The sequence below is a fragment of the Bactrocera latifrons genome, unplaced genomic scaffold (genome assembly GCF_001853355.1).
Source record: "Bactrocera latifrons isolate USDA-ARS-PBARC rearing strain unplaced genomic scaffold, ASM185335v1 scaffold_75, whole genome shotgun sequence".
Lineage (NCBI taxonomy): Eukaryota > Metazoa > Arthropoda > Insecta > Diptera > Tephritidae > Bactrocera > Bactrocera latifrons.
In genome coordinates, this window is record NW_017537434.1 from 1,124,683 (window position 1) to 1,149,016 (window position 24,334).

Consider the following 24,334-nt stretch of genomic DNA (forward strand, 5'->3'; position numbering starts at 1 on the left):
ATGTTATGAAACGCATTTTTCTAGTGATGAGTCTTGTATCTATGCTTACGACACAGAAATAGACGATCACTCGGCCGAATATCGTGGCAGGGGTRAGTCGAAGCCAGAAAACTACKCCAAAGCAGGTCAAAAATCARTCAATCAAACTGTCAGCAAGGAATACTATTTGAGTGTTATRTGTCATGTGCGCAAAGTAAATCGTAAAAAGATTCGCCTGATTTACCGTCGTGTGACTACTGGCTATACAGCAAAGTCAAACGACCGCTTAGGCGAAGCTATTCAGAGTCAATTGAAGGAATGAAACACGAATATGTTCTATGTGCATGAAAGGGAATTGCGGGAATTGCGGGAATTGACTTTAAGAACTGTTTCGAGGATTGGAAAAAATTTTGCCACAAGTTTATTTTAGCGGAAGGGATTAGTTTGAGTGGGACGGCATAGTTTTTGAAGAATAAATTAATAATTTTAAAATTATGAACAAAGTCTATTTTTTGGTCATAGTAGTAATTAAAGAAAAAATGGAAAATCTTTCTTTTACTCTGCAACGACTGAGAGCACCTGCTCCATAAGCTGCCCAACCGTTCAGGCTGCTGGGGATGCTGGAAAAACACCTTAAGGACAGTGTAGTCTATCCTCTACAGGTCTCTATTTTTTGGAAAGACGGAATTGAGTATATAGATCCCTGATATCTCAAAAACTCGGTATTATCTTCAGTTCAGTTCAGACGTGTTGTGTTCCTCGATTAAGCGAAAGGTGAAAAAATTGGTCGCATTTGGGAGCACTGCGGTCATTTGCGGTAAGGCATTCTCCCGGTTAGGTCGAACCACACAACCAATTCAGCGACATTTAATGGCTGCTGCGTATGTGCAAACAGTCAAATTAACAAATAAACTTGAATGACAGGTCGAAAAACTGTTTTAAATTTAACGCATTATATTAATGAAAATGAGAGACCGAAATTGAAATAAAAATTAACTACTAGTTACATAGTACTCACTACTAAAACTTAGTGTGTAAGCAAAGAACACTACTTCAACTAGTTTGATTTATGAATGGATGAAAGCACACAGGCAGTGAATTAGTTGAGAGTGAATTGGCATTTTTTGCGAATTTGCATTTTTTTGTGAAGAGATAACAACAACAATCATTTATTGCAGTACATTTGCTTTGCGCCGCGGCAGCACACCGCTCTAAATGATGACCTAATTACCATAATCACACAAATGGCGCTCGTAAATAATCGTCAGTGGCAGCAGGCGAACGTCTAGCGACGCAACGCAATGTAGCGTGATACACATGCACACATTTACATGTGAATTCCGGCTCACAACAAGCGGTGCGATCGCTGCGAATGGTCGCAGTGAGAGGTGGCAACTCAGCGCCAACTACGCAGTTCAACACAGTTCAGTTGCAAAAAAAAAGGTAAAAAAAAAAGAGGAAAATATTTCAAAAAGCTACAACATATATACAAGTTAGCATGTTTGTGTGGATGTTTGAGCATTATTATGCCACCGCGGCCACATGTGGTGTTCTAAGCACTGCCACTCACCTGAACCACCAATGAAGTGGCGCAACCGGCAATCGCTCGCTGTGGCAGCCCCACTGTGTAGGCGCTCTTGTGTGTTTGTTGTGTTTGGTGGAGGCGGCAGCGGTGGCGTCAGATCTCTGAAATGTTCAACATTTGATTTATGGCGTTGACTCTTGGTTGATCTTTTTTCGTTTACTATAAATTTTGCATTTTTACGCTGCATTTATTATTTTTTCATTATTTTTCATTTTTTTTTTTTCTTTTTTGGACTCCTCTTACAATTCAATATCGAAAGCGGTATTTAACTAGTTTAGTGCACATTATCTTTGAGTTTTTTTTTTCGTGCTGTCTTTTATGGTTCATGTGTAATTAAAAAAAAAACTACAGTAAAAATTTCGCACTCAAAAATATTTCGGTTAAAGAATAAGCCTTGAAATACTTCTTGGCTCAAATTCTACTTCAAATTCTTTCAATAAGAATAGACAGGATATGGTGAATACTCTGGAAGGCAATTTCATGTTTATTTATTCCATTTYAATTTGAGAACTCCACTATATTTCTTCATTCGGAGCTTCCCGACATTAGTACATGTTTGATTTACGAGTAGATTTTAGTTTACAGTCACAATTTCAGAAAACTAATTTTGAGAAGCCATCGAAATTATCATTTACAAACAACATACAGTCCACCACCACAACAGGCCTACACTCAAAGATATATCAAGCCAAATTACTAGATCCCATTGAATCGCATCTGCATCTCGCTTTAAGTTAGGTTAAAATATCGATTCTATTGCAATCGTGAGCATGGATCTTACTTGGACAACATAGAACGTCGGTCCACTGTGGTACCAAAATCTGCGCAAGGTTCGTGAGGCAGTCTTGCAGCTCTGCTGGTTCGCAGAAAGTATGACTTCCGAGATCTTTCAGCCTCAGTCTTGCAACAGTTAGCTAATGTAGAAGGTGATTCCAGTGGAGATACTTTTTTAAATAGCCCGTTTGTCACAGATTAAACTGAGTCGTGTCAAGCTGTCATGTTATTTTAGTTCAGTATTATTTGGCATTTCATCACAGAAAGACTTACGCCTAAACAACGTTTACAAATCGTTCAACTTTATTACGAAAATTCACGTTCTGTAAAGAATATGTCAACTTAAAGTCAATAGACAATAGATAATATTCCACCGAGTAGACCTTATCCAGCACGCAATGAAAAAATTAAAGTAGCCGTAACAGTTGGTATACATAAAGACCGTGGAGAGTCGATTGGGCGCCGTTAGCCGCAACTTGGACTGACGTATAGAAGCTCCAGGTATATTTTACGTAGAGATCTTAAATTGAAAGCGTACAAAATACAGCTTGTGCAAGAACTGAAGCCGCTCAACCTTTCAAAGCGACATCGCTTTGCTCTATGGGTTATTGAAAAGTACTAAGAAGGTCCGAAATTTTCGAGCCCAATTTGGTCAGTGTTGAGGACCATTTCTGGCTCAACGGTTATGTAGACAAACAAAATTGTCACATTTGGAACGAATAGTAACCTCTAAAGATTTCATCCAAAATATAACGATTTATTGTGGTTTGTGGGCCGGTGGAATCATAGACGAGAACGTCACCGTCAATGGTGACCGTTATCACGCCATGATATCCGACTATTTGATACCTGAAATTRAAGCGCACGATCTCGGCGACTTTTGTTTTTCACAAGATGACGTTACTTCTCATACATCGCATCAATCAATAGATTTATTGAGAGCACACTTCTGYCAGCAAATGGATAATTTCACGTTTTGGGCCGGTCGATTGCCCAACAAAATTGTGTAATATCACACCATTAGACTTTTTGCCGTGGGGATAWGTAAAGTCTAAARTCTAGGYAGCCATTAGTTTTACAGTTTTCAACAATTTCACTATGGCCTGGCACCCAACCGAGTCTTACAATGAAATAATTTGATGTTATTGATGGTGAAGATATATATTCCTTGACTAAATTTGCTGGATTTCAGCATAATGAAGGCTCATTACCCTGAAGGACGCTGCTACTCCAAGCAATTCAATTATTGCTGTCTTAATAACAGTCACTTCTGTCACAAAGGCACTGCAGTGATCCAGTGTAGCTAACAGAAAACTTCCTGACTGCTGACTACGACCAATACATCATCTAGTACAGTTCTCTGCAAATTATTTCTAATCGACGTTGTATTCTCTTCAGTTCAAATTCTTCAAAAAAAAAAAACAAAGGATGCGATCTTTGCTAACTCGTCCGGTATTCTTAAAGTAAATCAGTCGTACTTTAGGAAGACGTTTCCACAGGAATGTTCCTTTACATTGGAAAAACACAAAGATAGGGTTCATCAGTGTATAACTTGAACCACTCCATGAATTTTAGAATCGTCAGCATATTAAGACACTGCCATTCATCATTACAATACCATATCGTCATCCACTCAATTCAAATATTCATGCATTCATCAGCTTCTTTGTAGAATATGGTCGGACGAGAGCATGCCCGACGATTGGAATTTAAGTGTGCTTTGCCCAATCCACAAAAAGTGAGACCGCACAATCTGCGCCAACTACCGTGGGCCTCCTCAATATTGCTTATAAGAGTCTATCGTACAGCGTACTTAATCCCAGCATCCCTACTCGCTTAGTCTGATTGTCGTACTTACTCCATCTCTATGGTTGTGAATAATTAAGTAATACTCAGTAGGTGTATAATTGATGTAAAATTGCCGGCCAATATCAAATATTTCTACAAATATATCCTCAGCACCAACTTTCCAAATTCAAGAATATAAATTTAAATTAGAAAAAATTTTATCAAACTTTTTGTAAAWTCCAATTATTCATTCTTTTTTCATMTTCTCAGGTGACGGTATTATGCATCCTAAGCGACTGCATAAGATAATTTAATCTAAAATCATAAATATGTATTACCATTACCGTGGCTGAAGGTGATATTTCTGCAGTTCGCTTAGCCATTGCCCGTCAGTTGCATTCAGTCTTGAATAAATACATCTGGTAATATATTTTATTTGAATCTGTACTAAAGAGTTATGCAATCGACTGTACAATTTATACTTGTAGTACATATTTTATGACATTGTTATCATTGTTATGCCATAAATCAAGCATTTGCATATGGAGTGAGTGGAGCAGCGCTAAGCAAAGCGGATTCGTATTAAGCAGCCGTGCGCACGTAATACAAACGGTAATGGAAATTGCGAAGGGTTTTTAACCATATGGAAAAAATTCTTGTTGAATGCGGAACAAGCTGTGATCAAGAGTCCAACTGGCATATTTAAAGAAGTAATTGCAAGCTTTTACGTAAAATGGTTTTTTATTTCCTAGCTTTCAAGCCATTTCAAGCGCGAACGATCGAATAAGATTTAATATTCTTTTTTTTTGTCTAATTTATCATGGCAAAAACCCAGCTGTACATGGTAAGGCGATCTATAACACAATCGCAACTTCAAGCAGAGAAGAAACTTTGATTTATATCAACTTCGGCTACTATCATCTCCAACTGAACGTGTTTCCTCTGATCCTTAGTCCTTTGAAATTAATTCTGATGGCACATATTCGCTTAAGAAACCTTCCATCGATCTCCACTGAGCTCTACTGGGAGATATAATGTACAAGTCATTAAAGAATGYTGCCGTGTTGACAGTCCTTGGCCGAATAAAACACCGAGCCCGTTTGGTAATATAAGTCTAACTGTCCTAARAATGGAAAATTGTCTAAGTTTTCAATTTTGGCTGCAATGCCTCAGTTGAGATCATTTTCTTAAGCCATAAAATGTCTTCACACCTTATAAAGATTGTCATCCGTCGAAAATGGTGTATACACTAAAACACTACCCCGCTTCTTTCATTGGGTCCCTTGCAGGCCAGTTTCTACTCTCGCTGCGTCGAAGGATGCCTACGGYTGYSTAGCCAGCATCATAATATTTSGCTCTTCTCWTCTAATGACTCTAATTCTCCAGAGYCTGGGAGACTATTTGCTGCCAGTTTTCGTCGCTGGTTATCATTTTTTTAATCAGATTTTCCGTTTTGAGTTGTTCAAGCTTGTTGTCTAATGTTCTCCGTGCATTTCTTCACCAGCGGTACTTAAGAAAGATATGGTTTGCATCATCTGGTGCATTGTCTCCATAAATACGTGTAGGATTTTCTACTTTTTCCATGTTTTACTGGTATTTTCAGAAATATCCGTGACCAGAAAGCATTTGTGTTAAACAGTAATTTACCTCGCTGTGTATCCTACTGAACCACATCACTATATTTTTGATTTATTTATCGGTACATGCTCTTTTGCGCTTCCGTATCCACCGATCTTTCCACAGTTCTTGTGTTTGTTTCCTCGCCTATTTTCTAGTGGACATGTGTATTTCTATTCCGTTCTTCTTTTAAAACCATAGTCATCTTCTCTGCTTTTCGAGAAKATCTATTGGAATGACTCACATTGTGATTTCGAATAGAGTAAGATACGCAGAGGTGACCCTAGGGACTCACATTCTCTTGACCATAACAGCTACTCTCGGTCTACTTTTCACATTTAATGTGACGGCCCATATTTTGCTATCATATATTAGTACCSATTATGTTGTGTCCATAAGCAGTTTCCTTCCACTTGTAAGCAGGGCCTCCTGTGTTTGCCATAAATCTTGATGGCGACATGTCTTTATTGGCTGACTTTTTGACAGAATGATAAATTTGAGTACGGCAGTTTGTTATTCTTTATAATTCCTTGGCATTTTCGGACTTTTGTCGTCTGGTATACTAAGACCCTTGTTGTAAACATTGTAGATGACAACAATTATTACATTGTTCAAACTTGCAATCCATATTTCTTGGACTTCAAGAGATTCACTATATCATTATCTCATGAATTMTTCGCMCTTTTCTTARRGAYGAGCTAAAAATGAAACTTTATGAAACGATTTTACTCGCTTCAGTAGGTGTTCTTCATTACCCTCAGAACAGCGAGGCATGTCCGAGTAAAGAAAGAATAAATATCTAAAGAATGCAAAACTAAATCAGATTATTGGTAAGAGTATTCATGTGTTGTTTTCTTATACGCAACTGAAGTGAAATCAAATCTTGCTCAGTTCATATTTCACCTTGGAAAATATATATGAATTGCAATGATGAATTTGTTAAAAAAAATTTGTACTTGGCTGCTGCTTTTAACTTGAAGCCTATTGACCCACAATTCGTGACTTTTCAAGCCTCCTTGTTAACAGACTGTTGAGCGCTGGTTCTTCCCCAAGCATACTTCTTTTTAGCAATCACCGCCATCAAAGAATATTGCCAGCTTACGTATTTTATTTACATGTATGGCAATCAAAAATATTGTTGTTTTTTTAAATAGTCTAAAACCGTTTTGCTAAAAGAATTTTAGTTAAATTTATTAGTCACGGAAAACTAATAAATATTTTATACACAGATTAACTTAAATTTAATAAAAATAAATTTTTTTCCAAGCAAATTTTTATTTGCCGTTGAGCCGCGCAGCATCCAAATATTTTTTCCAAATATTACGAGGTGTGACTAATTTTTGTAGTTTATTGGTGTTTTTCAATTATTAGCATTTATTGCAACACACCYTGTAGGAAAATTAAACCGTTARTCCTTATATTTGACTTCATAYCRGATCACTTGSATCATGGAGTCGCCAAACCGAACTCTGGTGACTCCTTCTCTGCGCATGTGMTGTGSGAAAGAAGGCGTTGAAGCARAGGAGCAGTRAWCTTCTTTACGGATGAGTCAAAGTTTGGAGAAAGGTTGTTGGARAGATTTAATACGARTATCAGGAGCTCTCTATCAACTCCAGATTCAGACTTCCAGACTATTGCAGTGTCTTCCAAGCCGTGGTCGYAGCCATTAAGGTARYAGTAAATTTACTGCTCCGGAGTGCAGTTTCCTTCAGASAAGTGGCMATTCACTCARATAGCASAGCGGCGATAMTAGCCTTGAACTCATTAACAGTGCGTTCAGGGWCAAGRGGTACCTAACCTCACTATCAAKAGCATCGAGTGTCTTTGTGACAAAAGCGGAATCGGAGGAAATCGCAAAGCGGGATGGATGCTCCGGTATCCTCTTGTGTTCTACTACAAAATAACTGGGCTTTGCGAAAGCTCGGCCAGCGCTGGGCCACCATCTGTACATGCTCTGTCGCAAAAGCCTTTTGGTCCGAAATCTATCGCAAAAGATCCAGTGATATATTTTCTCTCAGTCAGACTAGTCTCTGAATGGAAGCGATGAAGTGAAAACAACTCAACACTTCCTTCTTGACTCTCTTGCCTAAAAGACTTGGAACATTCAGATATCTCACCGAACGGGCGGGATTGGAAATTAAACATAAATTAAAATAAATGTCATAAATATGTTCCATAAAATTTAAGTAATCTCGGAGTGTTATTTGAAGTGATTCTGAACTTAGCTCGTAAGAAGGAAATTCAGATAAGAAAATCTATTTAGGATTTTAAGAGAGAGAGAGAGAGAGAGATAATTTAATAACTATTATATATAAACGTTAAAGGTTCTTCACCTGACCGATTGGTATAAAAATAGTAACCGAATCACTGTTACCCAAGAAAAACTGGACTAACGCATCAACGAAAGAACCCAATCAACAAAATCTTTCGTTTTTAATAGGTGACTAAAGCAGACTTTTTTATTTTTGAGCTCAAGGATTTCTCTATAGCTATATATCAGCTATAAAACTTCCGCAGAACTTTTCTCTCGAAAACTCGTAGCCGCGACTCAACATTATCGTCCATGCCTCTGCATGGCAGTAGGGAATGAGTGAAATGTAGAATTTGGTCGTTCTTCGTCGAGAGACGACTTTACTTCACAATTGCTGTGTGATGTTGTTGTTGATGTTAAAGCTTGTTCCAATATAGTCGAAATTATCTATGACTTCGAAGTTATGTCTGTCGACAGTGACGTAGCAGAACTTGAAAAGCGGAACTAATCTTGTTAAATTTGTCGGAAAAGATAAATTCTTACTTTTCAAGTTTAACATATTTCTTAGAAGGATACTTATTCTTACATTGCTTTTAATTTCCTAAAGCCCAACGGTAATCACAGTGTGCATTCAGAATTGTATTTAAATGCCAAATTTTCAGTTATAAAAATCTATGACACCATAATCGCACCTCATCGAAGCACTGGCCTTAAGTTAAACGTCGGTACTACCAACTATTTCCTAAGACGATCAAAAAGATACCACTAAATGCTCATACATTATTGCTAGCAGATATTTATATATGATTTGCAGGCAACACGTGTTTTATACATCATTAAATTAATATGACATAATTCACATTCACGAGGAAAAGTTTGCCGTTGCCTTTGTGCTTTGTGTTTTTCGTTTTTCGTTTACGGCATAGCAATCGCGCCGTCTACGGTGTTGGCAATGCTAAGCTGCAACAGCAGAAAATTAACGGTCGGTGGCGGCGCATCTGCCACAGTTGATTGGCGGCTATTAAAAATATGAAATGTGATATGCCAAAAAAAGGAACAGATGATTTGCTAAAAGCGCATATTTTCCTCACAGTGGAACAAAACTGTTTATACATGATTTTTGAATTTAAAGCTGTATCGAAAAAGGATAAATTTTGGATCTTATTATATAAAATACTTTCAGTAATTAGATGTATTATTTTGACATCTTACCACAATTTGGGATCACTTACAGTAACCGCCAACCCTTAGCTTGATCTTGGTTACAGACTAAAACTCGAATTTATAGATCGGTTCGGTCACCGATTATATAATTTGAGTAATAGTTTACCCCTCCACAATAATAATATACACAGAACCCGCCATTTCAATTTGATTGAACCAAGCAACCAAGTCGGACCGGAATACAGTTTGACTAATAACCACTCTGCGTTATTCATAAAGAGTGTAACAGTTCGGGCAGCTCACCGAAGTCACTGTCTGACGTTATATTTATCTTCCATTAACTGACAGCTTCAAGAGCTATTCAGATACTAATAGTTTTTTTTTTTTAAACGGCGCTATAAATGTAGTTCAGTTGGGTCAGCAAACGACGCCATATTTTCCGCGCTCTTTTGACATTTCTCTTCAGTACGATTTACCATCGCTTCATGGAAAGATATACGACCCAACAACGAGTCGAATTTATTAAAATTTACTATCGAAATTTGGAGTCAGTGACCTCATCTTCAAGAGCTTTATGTCCAATTCTAATGGAAAAGCTTGAATCCACAGGCACAATACAAAATGCTTACGTTCCAGTGAGATAAAGAGGTGCCCATAGTGTCGAGAATATAGCTGAGAAAGACAAAAATCAGTCCCTCACACGACGTACTGAAGCGTTGGACATCTCTGTGACGTCGTTGTGGCGAATTTTGCGTAAAGATCTTGGCGTACATTGTTACAAGATCAACTTGACGCAAAAACTGAAAATAATCGTCCCGTGTTCATAAATTGGGCTGAGCAACAAATTGAAAATGATCCAAATTTCATCGAAAAACCATCTTAGGCGTTGATGTTCATTTCTGGTTGAATGGCTTCGTCAATAATCGGTATTGGTCTACACGTACTCCATGTGTCCATATGTGGTTCCACACAGCGAATATCACAATCGATTCATTGAAAACCAAGTTTTGGTGAACATGTTATCTCACGAAATAGCCCAGTCAGTTGCTTGCAGCCTCGGTCGTGCGTTTTGACGCCGTTAGACTATTTCTTGTTGGGCTTCGTCAAGTCTATGGTCTATGCCTACAAGCCAGCGACAATTGATGAACTTCGTACAAATATTAAATGTCAGCAGTATTGGCCAATTTATGTTTGAAATCCATCGACAACTGCATTCAACGTCTAGACTTCTGAGGGATCTTGAAATTATTATCATCAGGGGATATAATTCATTATCACTTCAAGAGAAGTTTGACAAAATATGTAAGAAATCTTTAAATATTTGGGATACTTTGGAAACGCTATATGAGTCGAATTCAGACTAACCTATCTAGCATTATTCCAATTATTTAGGCTGGTTATTGTTCGGAAGCTTGCGGCGGGATAATTTTCCGAACAGTTTACAAATGTCATGAAATCTAAATACCCACTGGAGCCTGTTCTAGCGCTAACAACAACGTTCAGCGACGGCTAACTTTCGAGAATAACTTTGAACGAAGATTAGCCGATCTATGAAACTTTCAGAACAACCACACAAGCCTTAGCTTGAGATTCGACAAAGCTCAGTGCCGATAAACCTGCACTTCCACTTCAGAGAACTATTTTAAACTACATCGAGCAACCCAACAAGCCCTACAATAATAAATAGTCGACTCTGACTACCGAAGCACACAGGGAACACGGCACTACTTCTACCCTGCATACATATGTTATAAACACACTGTAAGGTTCAGGTATTTACCACACATTAAATCCGCCCAAAAACAGATATTTATGTCAGATGGTAAAATACAACAAAAACAACAAGCGATACAAAACAACAACTCGGCACTGCATGCCACATTCCAATAAAAGTACAAGTATTACGCGAACACTTCAGCCACATCATCAAAAAAAGCGATGCCGCCACCGCCGCAACCACCCCAGCCACCGCCGACGCAGTAATACGAGCAAACAAAAAGAACACAACTTAGTGCAAAACGAACAGCATTTAACTCAAACGATTAACAACAACACGAGTAAAAAGTTCGCACAATAGCTGTTATTGCCACCAGCTGAACCACCTGAGCTGTTGGAAATTGTATGACAGCGACTCTTCGACGAAGCCGACAATGCCGAAGTTGATGATGATGGGGACTACTACTTGACTCCCTAGCAGGCGGCCATAAGGCAGGCCACATAGCACTTGTGGACGATGCAAGTGCAACTACATAACAACAACAACAGCAGGTGTTATGGTAACTTGGTTGCGGTACCAGAGGCACTAACTGTCGTTGCGAAGTTGCCATACACACTTGCACATACTTATTATTGTATAAGCAGCTATGCCAGCCTATAAAGATATTCACACATACAAACAGTTATATACAATATATATATATACTTCCGAGTACATACACTTTGGATATATTGGCTGATTCATTGGCATTATACATCGACATCATTCGGTGCATTCACGCAACCATTGAGCGGACTCCATCCGCGCGTCCACGGCAACGTCCATTGCATCGATTGCAGCTAATAATAATAATTTCGATATTGAAAATACGTTTTCGTACTTAACTTCGACACTAAACGTTTTGCGTTGCCCATATTCAAGTCAAGTCGTCCGGCAGCAGGCGTTCAGCTGTATTGGTGACGAGCACCTTACATAAGCTCACCAAATAAGGACGAAGGGAAGTGTGTGTGCGGTGGTAAAAGGTGTTCAAATAATGGCGCAGCATGCACATACTTTAGTTTTGTTGTTTTTGGTACTTCGTACTTCAAACCAGGTGGGGGCGTGAGCGTGTGCCGCAAACTAAAAATATTGAAGAAACAGAGATCTGAACAAAAATATGGAAAAAAAACTGGAGCCCTTTTATACCCAGCGCACAAATCTGCAAGTTGCGTACGAGCAAATGAAAGACAACATAGATATACAAACACATAACTTACCCGACCGAAGTTGGGTCTAGGTTACCGGCATCTTACCTGTAGATTCGGTACATTTATGCGAAAGCATACTCCAAAATAATTGATGAAAATTTTTAAGCACTACATCATCTCATTTGATATTGAAAGAAATCCTGCTTCACCTGATATCAAGTCACACAATTTGACCAATAAAAACCACTCTGCAGTGAAGCGTGTGTAAGTTCAGGAAACCCCTCTTTAGGTAAATGAAGTCACAATCTGATGTAGTACGATTTCCATTAACAAAAAGTTCGAAATCTTACCAGACTACACTGAGATCCTAACACTATAAATCAGCAGAGATCTTTTTAAAAGTAAATCTGACTGGAACCGGCATATTTCTATATGAACAACTTCGCCGTATTCGAATTTCATAAAACATACACAACATACTGGATAATTTGGGACTCAATAACCCAATCGAAAAGCGTTCCTTACTCCAACGTCCACGCTCTCTCATGCACTGGTGCTACACAGCTATCGTTAGACCTCTCCTCTCTACGGTGCAGTAGTATGTTGGAAAGGCGTATAGAAATCCAACTGGAAGCCATTCGAAAGGCCTCAGAGGCTCGCTGCGCTGTGCACAACAGGAGCTTAAAGACTCTTGAGCTGGTACTAAACCTGCCACCTATAGACCACTACGCAGAAAAATCGACGAGACTCTACTTCTACTGGCTGCAGGAGAATATACAAATAGAACCTTCGAGCATAGCTCGGTGTATAATGGCAGTTGGGCAAACAATGACTACATGACCCCACTCATCAAGTGAGAGGGAAGGTTTAAGAATATGGCAAAGAAAACCGAAACCCTATCAAACGAGCTACCTGGGTGCAAAACTGAGCAAAACGGTAGATCGGAAGTACACAGAATTCCTAATTGGCAATTGATAGAAGAGACTGTGAGAACATAATGGGAAAACTAACTTGTCACTGTCCAGTGGCGCCCGCAGGAGAAGGCGGCAGGAAATGTCTGGAGCAGGGAACTAGGGAAAAAGTGGAGCATCTCTTGTGCACTTGTCCTGCATTGGCAAGACTACGCTGTAAGTATCTGGCGTATCATACTGTGATGTAGTTTCACCTACTTTTTTATAAGTGGAGCGGCACGAACTTGAAACGAACGACGACTCAAAATTCTACCTCCTTTCGACTTTTTAGACTTAGCATTCGCATTAGGTAATAAATTTCATACATCCATATCAAAGATTTCTGAAAATTTCAYTAATTTTGGAGTTCCATCTATAMYATTTYCAAYGTCGGAGTCTTCGCGTAATAATTTATAACGGCTGAGACGCGTGCTCCAAAGAAGCTAMTTTTACTGAGGAGCAGAGTATCGATAAAGTCCATCCCAAATGAATCCATCTGAGCGTAACAATTGAAGTTATGCCCATCCACTTTATGGAAGATTTTTCGGAATAATCCTTTTTTGTGAGCTTACAAATTCCAACTCGCGCAAGAATTGAAGCCGAATGGCCATCAAATGCGTCGAACCCTTCCCACGACAGTCGAGTCTACGTAACCGGACCGGCCCCGGATTTTTTTCCGGTCAAGGACTGTCAACTCGGCATAATTCTGCCGTTTCAACAACAAAAGCAGCAACTTTTGGTAGAYGACGGGGACCTAAACGACAAGGCCACCGATTCAGATTTTCAGAAGAAAATTTTTCCCAGCAATAAGCTCATTCTCGGTTGAATGGGTTAGTTAAAAACAAAGTTGCCGCATTCGGAGTAATGATATTCCACAAGCCATTGTCAAGGCATCGTTACTTCCTCAAAATGTTACTCTATATGCAGAGGGAATCATTGGTGCATATTTCTCCAAAAATTATTCCGACCGTATTGCTAGAATCAATGRGGAACACTATAGAGTAAAGAATTATGACTTTTTCATGCAATGAAATGAACGATGTTGTTGTGATCGACCTTTGAGCCCTTACACAAGGTCATACTAGTCCTAGATATTAGTTTATTGAATATATGGTTTTAATTTCCAGCTTTTTATGAAGATTMTCACCGCTCTGGCATTACTGTACCTTTCCGGTTAAATGATCACTTCTATTTTAATATTCTCAATCATTATTTATTAGTATATGGCAACTTTTCATATCCTAAATCGAAAAACAGTCAGTTCGAATATTACGTATAGAACCTCGTCCACCACAAAAGACACTGGTAAGTTGAAGCTTGTCTAATGGTAAACTACTTACATCCTCTGCCCTTGCTTTATCACTTCATTCTAACCTACTACATCCTGCCTATCAGCTGGCAGCTGTTTTCAGCTACATTGCCATTCACCACTCAAACCAAAGAGAGCCAATAAAAAATACGAAATATTCATTCTATCTGCAACGCGCTTTGGCCCAGTGAATACAAGCACACACACCTACAGTAGGGTGGCACATGCGCTGTGCTCTTTGCTGCACAATTGTGGCATTTAATCGAGGCATCTTTTAACACGCCTTGGAATGTTGACTTATTATTTGATATTCGCGCCCCAAACTTTGCTGTCCGACATCGTAMTGCCAATGCCAAAGCAATATTGATGTTTGCGCTGTTGTTGTACTCTACCGCTGCTGCCATTGCACCGGCTGGCAACGATGATTATTGTTATTGTTAACCGAGTCTCTGTACAGTTGGCGGTATGCTGCGCTGTCGGCGATGTGGCTGTAGCTGTGGCACACAGAGCTGGCACAAACAGCGCGCTGGAGAACACCTTGCTGCTATATGAAACACCAGCGGGCCTATCGCAAACAACAACAACAATAATATTATAATAAAAAGAAAATCACCAAGTATTACAATAACAAAAGTGCTAGTTGCACACCTTAACACACACTTACAAAGGTATGACGGTGTTGGGGGCGACGGCGGCACTATGGGCATCGACACTTTGGCACTGGGCCAACACCATCATGGGCAAAACACAAGCTAAACACCTTGGGCAGCAGCACCACCAACAACACGACAACTGGCAACGCAGCCAGCCATCATCAACGCTTACCAAATTGCAACTTCGAGCTTGAGCAATAGCCAGTTCGGTCGCAAACGAAAAGCGTTTATCATCATTAGACTCAATTTAAAGACTTTTTGGTTGGGCTTATCATGTTGATTATGTTGTGTGAAAACAAATTACATTACGGCCTTTTGCTGTTAACCTCAATCGCAATGCGCCAGTCAGCCAACCAGCCAGCAAGCCAACGTTCAATTGCTGAGAAGAAAATAAAACCAATAATATTGCTGCAGAAAAATGTAAAAAAAATAAATAAATTGCGGGTAGTGTATGGCGTACTCCCAGGAAGAGTTGCATTTGGTCATAATTTTGCGTTGTACTCTCATGGCTTATGTGAGCTTTCGCATCATGGGTTTACGCGCTGGGCAAAAGGATATGACCTAATGGAAGGATATGGCATAAAGAAAGGATGTGAGTTGTTCGGATGACAGCAAGCGATGGACCAAGCATTCACGGAGAATGTAAAAGTGTATTAGATGTATGGTMAAAAGAAGAGGAAAAATTGAGGTTTTTTGAGCTCAACAAGATCTCTAGAGGTTATCGTCCGACCAATACCCATAAAAGTGAAGTATAAGAAAATGCTTAYAGCCAGCCGATTCACGATTTTGGGTCATTGGAGCCCAGCTCGACGTCCCGAAAAGCATTGTATCGTACTCCTTCTTCGTAATCAACTCCAGCTAAGTTGGCGATCGAGAAAAGAAAACCCACAAGGAATTAAACACATCTGTTTCATTCCGCAGTAGAAAAGATTGATCCAGAGGTACCRTCATCGACAGTTTCAACTGCGAAATCTACATACTTACCAATGGAGCATAGGGTTAAAGAGGAACAGGAACGGTCTTCTTCTGTAATAACCCACACACAGAAGCCAAGATCGAACTAAATGACTATAATTAAGTTTTTCAGTTGCCAAGTGGACTCTAACCCCTATCTATCTGCAGCGCCATTACGTAGTCTTATTGCGTTAGATTACGCAAGCAGACAATAACTAGACTTTTATTAAGTCACCCAGTTAACATCATCTGAGTCTGATCTGGGTCATAAAAGAATAGAAGAAAATGAAAAGACAGATTAGTTGGCCTCCTAAGACAGCTGGAGACACAAATCCCCAAAAATTCTCACTGCCATTCAACTCCTTCAAAGGTTATGTTAAACAATGCTTCCTAGAGGAACACCTCAGGCCTTGGTATACAAACTGAACAGGGCATGCCACAATGTTACTTTTGGGTTAGGATTGAAGGTGGATAGACTAAAAATCTCCTACTTCCAGACAAGAAGAGGCTTAGTGACATTGTAGGTGTCATCAAAAGACACTTAAGCTTAAGTTTCCACTTTTTTTTTTAAATGGAAAAAGTGAATTTTGCAGCATACAAAGCATGCTCACGGGATGAAGAGACGTCACAAATTCCAACACCGATTTMGTTGACATTTTCACTTTATTTAAATCCGGAAGTGTTGTATTCCGTGGTTGTATCAAAATTKAAATAATATTTAATTGATGAAGTTCGAAGGGTTATATTTACCAATTTTCGACGTGATACAYTGTGGTGTGACATTTGGTCAAACTACAGAAAGATGTTAGTTTAGGAAAGGGCAGGGGCATTTGAGCTAGCTCGTTGAGAATATTATATATTTACATTCCAATTTTGTGGGAGTAACTTAATAGACATGATAGKCGATATGTAAATAGGCGGTTTCATCAAATAGCTATGGTAAAGATGTTAAGTTAGGTCGTAAAGTCGAGCCAAAATCGATGAATCTCACTTAGACAGATAAAAAAAAAGAAAAAAAAAAGAAAAAGACAATATGATTCCACCGCGCCTTTCACCAATAAGATCTCACATTCGCAGTTTGGGTTGTTGACCAGCGCTTGCTGAGCTCACTAGNGATCTCACATTCGCAGTTTGGGTTGTTGACCAGCGCTTGCTGAGCTCACTAGAGGTCTAACATAACGCCAGAACGCTTTCAATTTGTTGAAATAGGTTAAAGTGTGCCCTCTCTAGCAAGCACATCAGCTTTGCAGTTTTCGGCGATTCCACTGTGACCATACAAGTATAATATTGAAGAAGCATTACTAATAAGATCATACACTACTTTACTAGATCAACGAGCAAAGACGCCGAATACTGCTTTCCCTTTTAAATTCGATCTATACATGCAGATGTGCGATCTGAGAAAGAACGGTCAGAATAACGTTCTGCGGTGCACTGATCTAGATTAGAAATAATACAATCGAAGAGGCAGTGAAGAACAGCAGTGTGTCCTTGGTAATAGCAGCCTTCGTAACTACGGTTTTATACAGCTAGAACTACACTTTCTGATGCAAGGATCCATCTCTTCCTCTTATAAAGCGACCGATTCGTTCCTGTAAAGCTGTTGAAAAATAGAGCGCATCAACTAAATAAAAGAAATATTTGATATTTTGTATCTCCTGGTCCTACATAGCTCAGTTTAATTTGAATTTATATTTAATCCATTGCTCTCTGCTCACCTGCTTTTTACATTACCCTTGTGATAGATCGTAAATGGTGTTCAGGAATTTTATTTCTGAAATTTAGTAAATTCTAATAAAATAGCAAAAATTTTAATTCATTCGACTTTTTGATCACTTTTACAGATCGGCGAAGCTCGTGTGCTCGTATGATCTACTAGACATTTGGAATATCGAAAGACTTAAGCGACAAACTTGGCCTTGCGTTGCTTGCCTCTATATTGTGTGTTGCATGTTCTCTTTTTATACGGTTTTTTCKTACACATTATTTGCTGAAAATGCCAGCTAATCTTATCCGAACGGCTGTCAAGCTATTTAAATACACACACAAACACGCCTATATAGCATTTTCTTGGCAATAAAGCGAGCGTTTGCGAACMTGCGCGTTAACTTCCTACACCTGAACTATGTGTGCTAATGAAACGAAACATTTTTTTTTAAATAGAGCAATAGTTGGCAATTAAAATCTTGCATTAAAGTCTTGCAGACTGCCTAACTCACAAACATAACAACAATGCGTTGCTTTCTGTGGCCCAATTGTTTTTTTTTTTTTTTTCACAGCTCCGACAATCGCTGTCGTTGTCGGTATGGCCACTGTTGGTTTTTGTTTGTGTGAGTTAATTTTTATGCGCAGCTAAGCGTTCCTCTAAAACTTGCCACAAATTGCAACAAAGCAAACATTGACCCTGAACGATGTTGGCGCAAGATAATTCATTGTCAGGCGCGTGTAACAATAAGGTGCAATAAGTAAGATTGGCCTAAATTCGGGCGGGATAGGCATTAGAACGAATAATCTATCTTATTAATATTGACTTTTGTATCAATATCATCAATATGTCAATTTCACCATATATCAAAATGATAAATTAAATGATAAAATAAAGTAATATCAATTTCATCAATACCATCAACGCCATCAATATTGTTATATTTTTAATACCATCAATATTATTAATTCCTTCAATAACGCCAATGCAATTTAATCAATATTATCAATATTTTCAATACCATAAATATTATCAGTTTCATCATATCACCAATACCATTAATATTGACAATATAATAAATACCATCCGTCAATATCATCAATATTAGCAATATCGTCAATATTTTTGAAATTCTGTATTATCAGAAATATTCAGTAACTTAGTCAATATAATCAATGCTATCACTATTTTCCATACTATCAAAATTATTGACGTTATCGAAAATATTGATGAAATTTATTATATTGTCAATAATGATAAAATTGATGGAACTACAATTTGTTCAATATTGATACTATAATAATTTTCATCAATTCATCAATGCCGTCAATATCGTCAATGTCAACAATATWTTCGATATCGTCATTATTCAATACTATTATKCTCATTTAGATGTTGTCAATATCATCAATACCATCAATAYCGTCAATATTTTCAATATCATAAATATTATTAGTTCCACTAAAATTTCTTCAATATTGATAACATAATAAATATCATCAATTCATCAATACCATCAATATCGTCAATGTCAACAATATTTTCGATGCCGCCATTATTCAATACTATCAATGTTGTTAATACCATCAATACCAACAATATTATCAGTTCCACCAATATCAACAATATCATCAATAAATTTCATCAAATCAAATTTCACCAATATATCCATACCATCAACATCGCCAAAACCATCAATATTTCAATACATCAATATCATCAATATTTCAATATACCAAATTTCAATAATTATTTATTACAAATAACTGTTACGCGAACTAAGCCATTTCAMACTAGGCAACATCTTGTGTCCGGTTAGAAAATTAAGAAAACCGCATGGTCAATAAATAAATTATAATAGATGAAAAAATATAAAAATAAATTAAATTGCAAATATGCCACCGCTAAACGCATTGGATGCCAACAAATAAAGCAAACAATAAAAATAAAATAAAAAAAAACAACAACAACAACAAGTAATTGGAAAAATACCGAATGAATAAAACAATTAAATGTGAAATTTAGTAAACAAATAAATAAATAAAAACGCTTAGCCGATATGTTACATTCGCTTTTGCCGCAGGTCGCACTCGAGCACACACACACACACATACATGCACACTGCTGTACAACGTGTATCACCTGCGCGCTTGGGAGTATATGGTTGCATGCATAAACGCCATTTGCGCCGCATTTGAATTATTTATTGAAAGTGTCGTTTCCACTGCACAGCACAGCACAGCGCCGCCGGCAGCAGCAGCGGCATTACAGTGTTACGCTTGCCTTGCCATTATTATGGTTATACATTTGCTTTCCATTTTTTTCTCTTAATTGTCGAAGCTTGTGTCAACATTACGTAGACATTGCCGCCAGTCACCATTTGCCTGTTTCTATTTGAAATCAATGTCACCGGGGTCAATGTCACTAGCTTGTTGTTGTTGGTATGGTATTTGTTGTCGGCGTTGTTGTCATTGTTTTTGCTATTGTTACTGTTGCTGTTGCTGTCTCGATGACTCCATGGCAAGCATATGTCAAATGTGCAACCGTTACATTGACATACTGACATGACACTGTATGGGAAAATTAKGAGACCGCTGGTAGAGTGGTGGATTTTTTAGGTTATATTTACTTCGTTTAATATACCATACTAAAAACTTAAATATATGTTATCTTTCATTTATGTTTTAAATGAGAAACATAGTTTGACAGCTTAGTCAGACTTTTTGAATGTACAGACTTTTCCAATAGGTTAGGTTAGGTTTATCTGGTGGACAAGTTAGCCACGCATAACCCCTTTTTGGTCTTTTTCGATACCAGATGGAGTTTACATGCTAGGTCGAAGAGGAGTAGTAATAGTTTAGGATGCCTGCGCTTGACACGAATTTTAACAGAGTCTGCGGCGTCTATCGATTCCTCCTCCAGTATTACCAATGCGAGACAAGTGCACAAGAAAAGCTCCTCTATTTCCTTAATGCTCTGCTCTAGACATTTCCCGTGTGTCGCCACCAGGCAGTGACCTGTTAGTATTCCCTTTATATTCCTACAGTCTCTTCTATCGAATGCACATGACTTTTGCAGTTTTGCAGCCAAGTAGCTCGTTCCATCGAMATTTTCTTTGACATGCTTATGTYGTCGTATAGACAATGCATGGGTTTCCCAATGTTGATTACGTTTTCGGATGTTAGCCATACACCGTTCTTGGTTATCTTGTCCACTGTTTCATTGCTCTCGATGCCTTTGTGATCTGGCATCCAGCAGACGAGAAGTTGCTATCTTCTGGAAACACTTTCCACTACTGCCCTGCTTCACAAGACGTTTCTGGCCGATATGCGATACGAGGTTACTGCCTTGGTTGGTGCTTAGCTGTTTATGTAKATATTGACTTTGGAATTGTCTGCAGGTGGCTTAGAGATCAGCTCCGCGGCTTTCGCAATAGCAAAGACCTCAGCTTGAAATATACTGCAGTTCGCCGCAACTTAAAAGGTTGCCTTAGGCCTAACTCTGGACAGTATAGTCCCGCACCAACTCCATCCTCCATATAGATGTTTAGAATGATCTCTTTAACGAAAATACACTAATTTGTAAGGAAATAGTTTTATTTGGTGTGAAGTGCAATGGATAGAATTAAGTTCTATATGACATCAAATGGCTTAGACGACTTTTTTTGCAGGAACGCCTTTTCCAATTTTCAAGTATTTCTTCATCTAAATCAAGTCATATGTCATGAATAACGCGTTCAACATTGACWTCTAAAGCGTGAAGAGAGTTTGATTTATTGTTAAAGACCAAAGGTTCCAAAAAATCCCACAAGAAGTACTCTAATGGTGTCAAATCACAATTTCACGGAAACCAATCAAAGTCACAATTTCTTGAAATAATCAAATCTCCAAACTTTTTTGGCAATAATTCGAACTTTGTCAAAATAAATGTCAGACTTCAAGGATGCAAKTCCAAACAGTTGTTTAAAATCCGCCAACTTGTGGTTTGGACAGTGCCAATTCTTGAGAACGCCTTGGAATCGACAAATCGCGGTTTTCAGCAACATTTGCCTGAACGGTAGCAATATTTTCATTACTTCGAGCGGTTCCTTGTYTTATTGAACTTGAACATTAGGTGAAGAAAATTTTACAAATTTTCAACAATTCGACGAATAGTGAGCACAGGTGGACGATTATTACGACCAAAAAATGGCATAAGTGCACGAAAACTTGCAATGGAAAACCATTATTTTGATAATAAATTTGAATCATTTGTAAACGTTATTCTTGTGTGTATGTTATATTAATAATGGCTGAAGCGACACTTCATATATCTTCTCTATTGGAAAACCCGGTATCAACTACCCACTGTCAAATTTTCATAATTTCACAATTTTTCTTTTAATACAAACAACCTATACTCAGTATGTCACAAAAAAATCAGAGAGAAAAATTTCTGGGGTTCCTATAAAATATATGCATATACATGTATAAGTCATCAATCATCAGAGACGAGCAGAGTCGATTCAAATATGTCCTTTGGTGATAAAAAAGTGCCCGGAAATTGTTAATAAAGTGCTAAATATTTAATTATTCATTAATATTCATTTTGTCGCCTTTAAAGTAATTCCACCAGATGTCATACACYTATGCCAACGATTTTYCCAGTCCTTGAAACCCTTTTTATAAGCACTTTTTGGGATCGCCTACAGCTTCTTCACCGAATTTTGTTTTATTTCGGTCGASTGAAAATAGGTTCCACGAAACGACAATTTCAGTTTGGGGAACAACAAAAAATCAAACAGAGCCAAATCTGGTGAATATTGTGGTTGAWCAAATATATTCATTGTATTTTTGGTTTTAAATTCGGTCACACTTCCTGAAAGTAACAGCTCCTCTCAAATCARCTGGTTGGAAACTTCTATTCACAGACGRATCAAAASKAACTCACACCTCCTTCGCWGCAGTTAGTGAAGATGAAAACCCTATTTCGTATGGCCTGCTATTTTCTTTCTGTTCAATATTTACAGCTGAAGCTACCGCAATTCTTAAAGCTGTTCAATACTCTAAACTAAACAAAGGAAAATATATTATCTGTACTGACAGTTTGTCYTGCTATCAAGCTATAAAAAACTGCAATAACTCCAATTACAWCATTTGCGCCATCAGAGAYATTTTGATATCGCTTCCACATAAACTCAGAATTATGTGGTTTCCCAGCCACTCCGGGTATAATTAGAAACATGCTTGCGGACTTGCACTCTCCCACTATAACCTCACCATTTTTCGTTAAGGGCGATATCTACCGGCTAATCGCTCAACTTAGATGCACCAATTTAGCTGTTGATTGGGTAAATTACTATCACCATTACTCAAGAATTAACCCAAATCGCACGAAACCTAACTTTCCGACCACTCTGCCAGTTAATCTCATCACTCCGTACGTCAGACTCCGCATTGGACACACTATCATTACCAATGCACAGCTACTGGACGGTAGTCACATCAGCCAAGGTCCCTTTTGTGAGTCAATGGTTAGTGTGCTACACCTACTCGTTTTTTGTCCTGCTCTGGACAGCCTCAAACTTAAAAACTTTAACAATGGTGATCCTGTTCAGCTTTTAATGAACCCACCTATTAGCAACATATCTAAAATTTAMAGTTATCTGAAGGATACAGATCTCCTTCGTTGTATTTAAACAAGTTTTTAATTGTTCGCACCAGTCAGCCGAAAGCCTATGATGCTAGCGCTGCGTACTTTAGTTTATATAATAATTTGTTTATTATGTAAGCTTTAATAAAATAAAATAAAAATAAAAAAATTCGGACACAATCGAAGTGTTTAAAAAAAAAGCAGCTTTACCGGAACGAGACGAGCAAGAACGCGTTTCATAATAAAAATGTSCAYCAAAATTATTTGAACGGACTCGCGAGAGTTGTCAAGCWCTTTGCATTGTACTTACTGAGCTCATTCATTGCGACAAGATAGCAATTCTAGAGGTGAAAATAATCAGATTTAATTAGTCTGACCGCTGAATAGGGATRTGTGTTTGAGACAGAAAGCTGACAGGCTATTTTCCCAATAGCCTTTTATTGACAGATCACGCATGATTCGTGTCAAGCTGTCATGTTATTTTTGTTCAGTATTGTTTGAAATTTTATGATGAAAACACTTAAATCTGGACAACGTTTACAAATCGCTCAACTTTATTACGAAAATTSAACACAATCGGTCTACTGAGCGTACTATGCACAACATTACCACCCAAATCGAGACCCAGCATTTATTATTGGATAATATTCGACCACATCCAGCTCGCAGTAAAGAAAATATAGCCGTCGTAGCTGAGAGTATACATGAAGACCTTGGAGAGTAGTCGCCGCAGCAACTCGGTCTGATGTATGGAAAGACTTGGCCCATTTTACGTCCAGTGCTTAAATTGAAAGCGTACAAAATACAGCTTGTGCAASAACTGAAGCCGCTCGATTTTCTGAAATGACAACACTTTCTTCGACGGTCTCTTGAAAAGTTCCAAGAAGATCCAATGTTTTCAAGCCAAATTTTTGGCTCAATGGGTACGTAAACAAGCAAAGTTGCCGCACTTGGGACGAAGAGCAAACTGAATACTCAAGTGCTGTCATTTTATCCAGAAAAAAACGCGGTTTGGTATGGTTTGTGAGCCGGTGGAATCAGCGGTCCAGATTTCTTCAAAAATGATGACG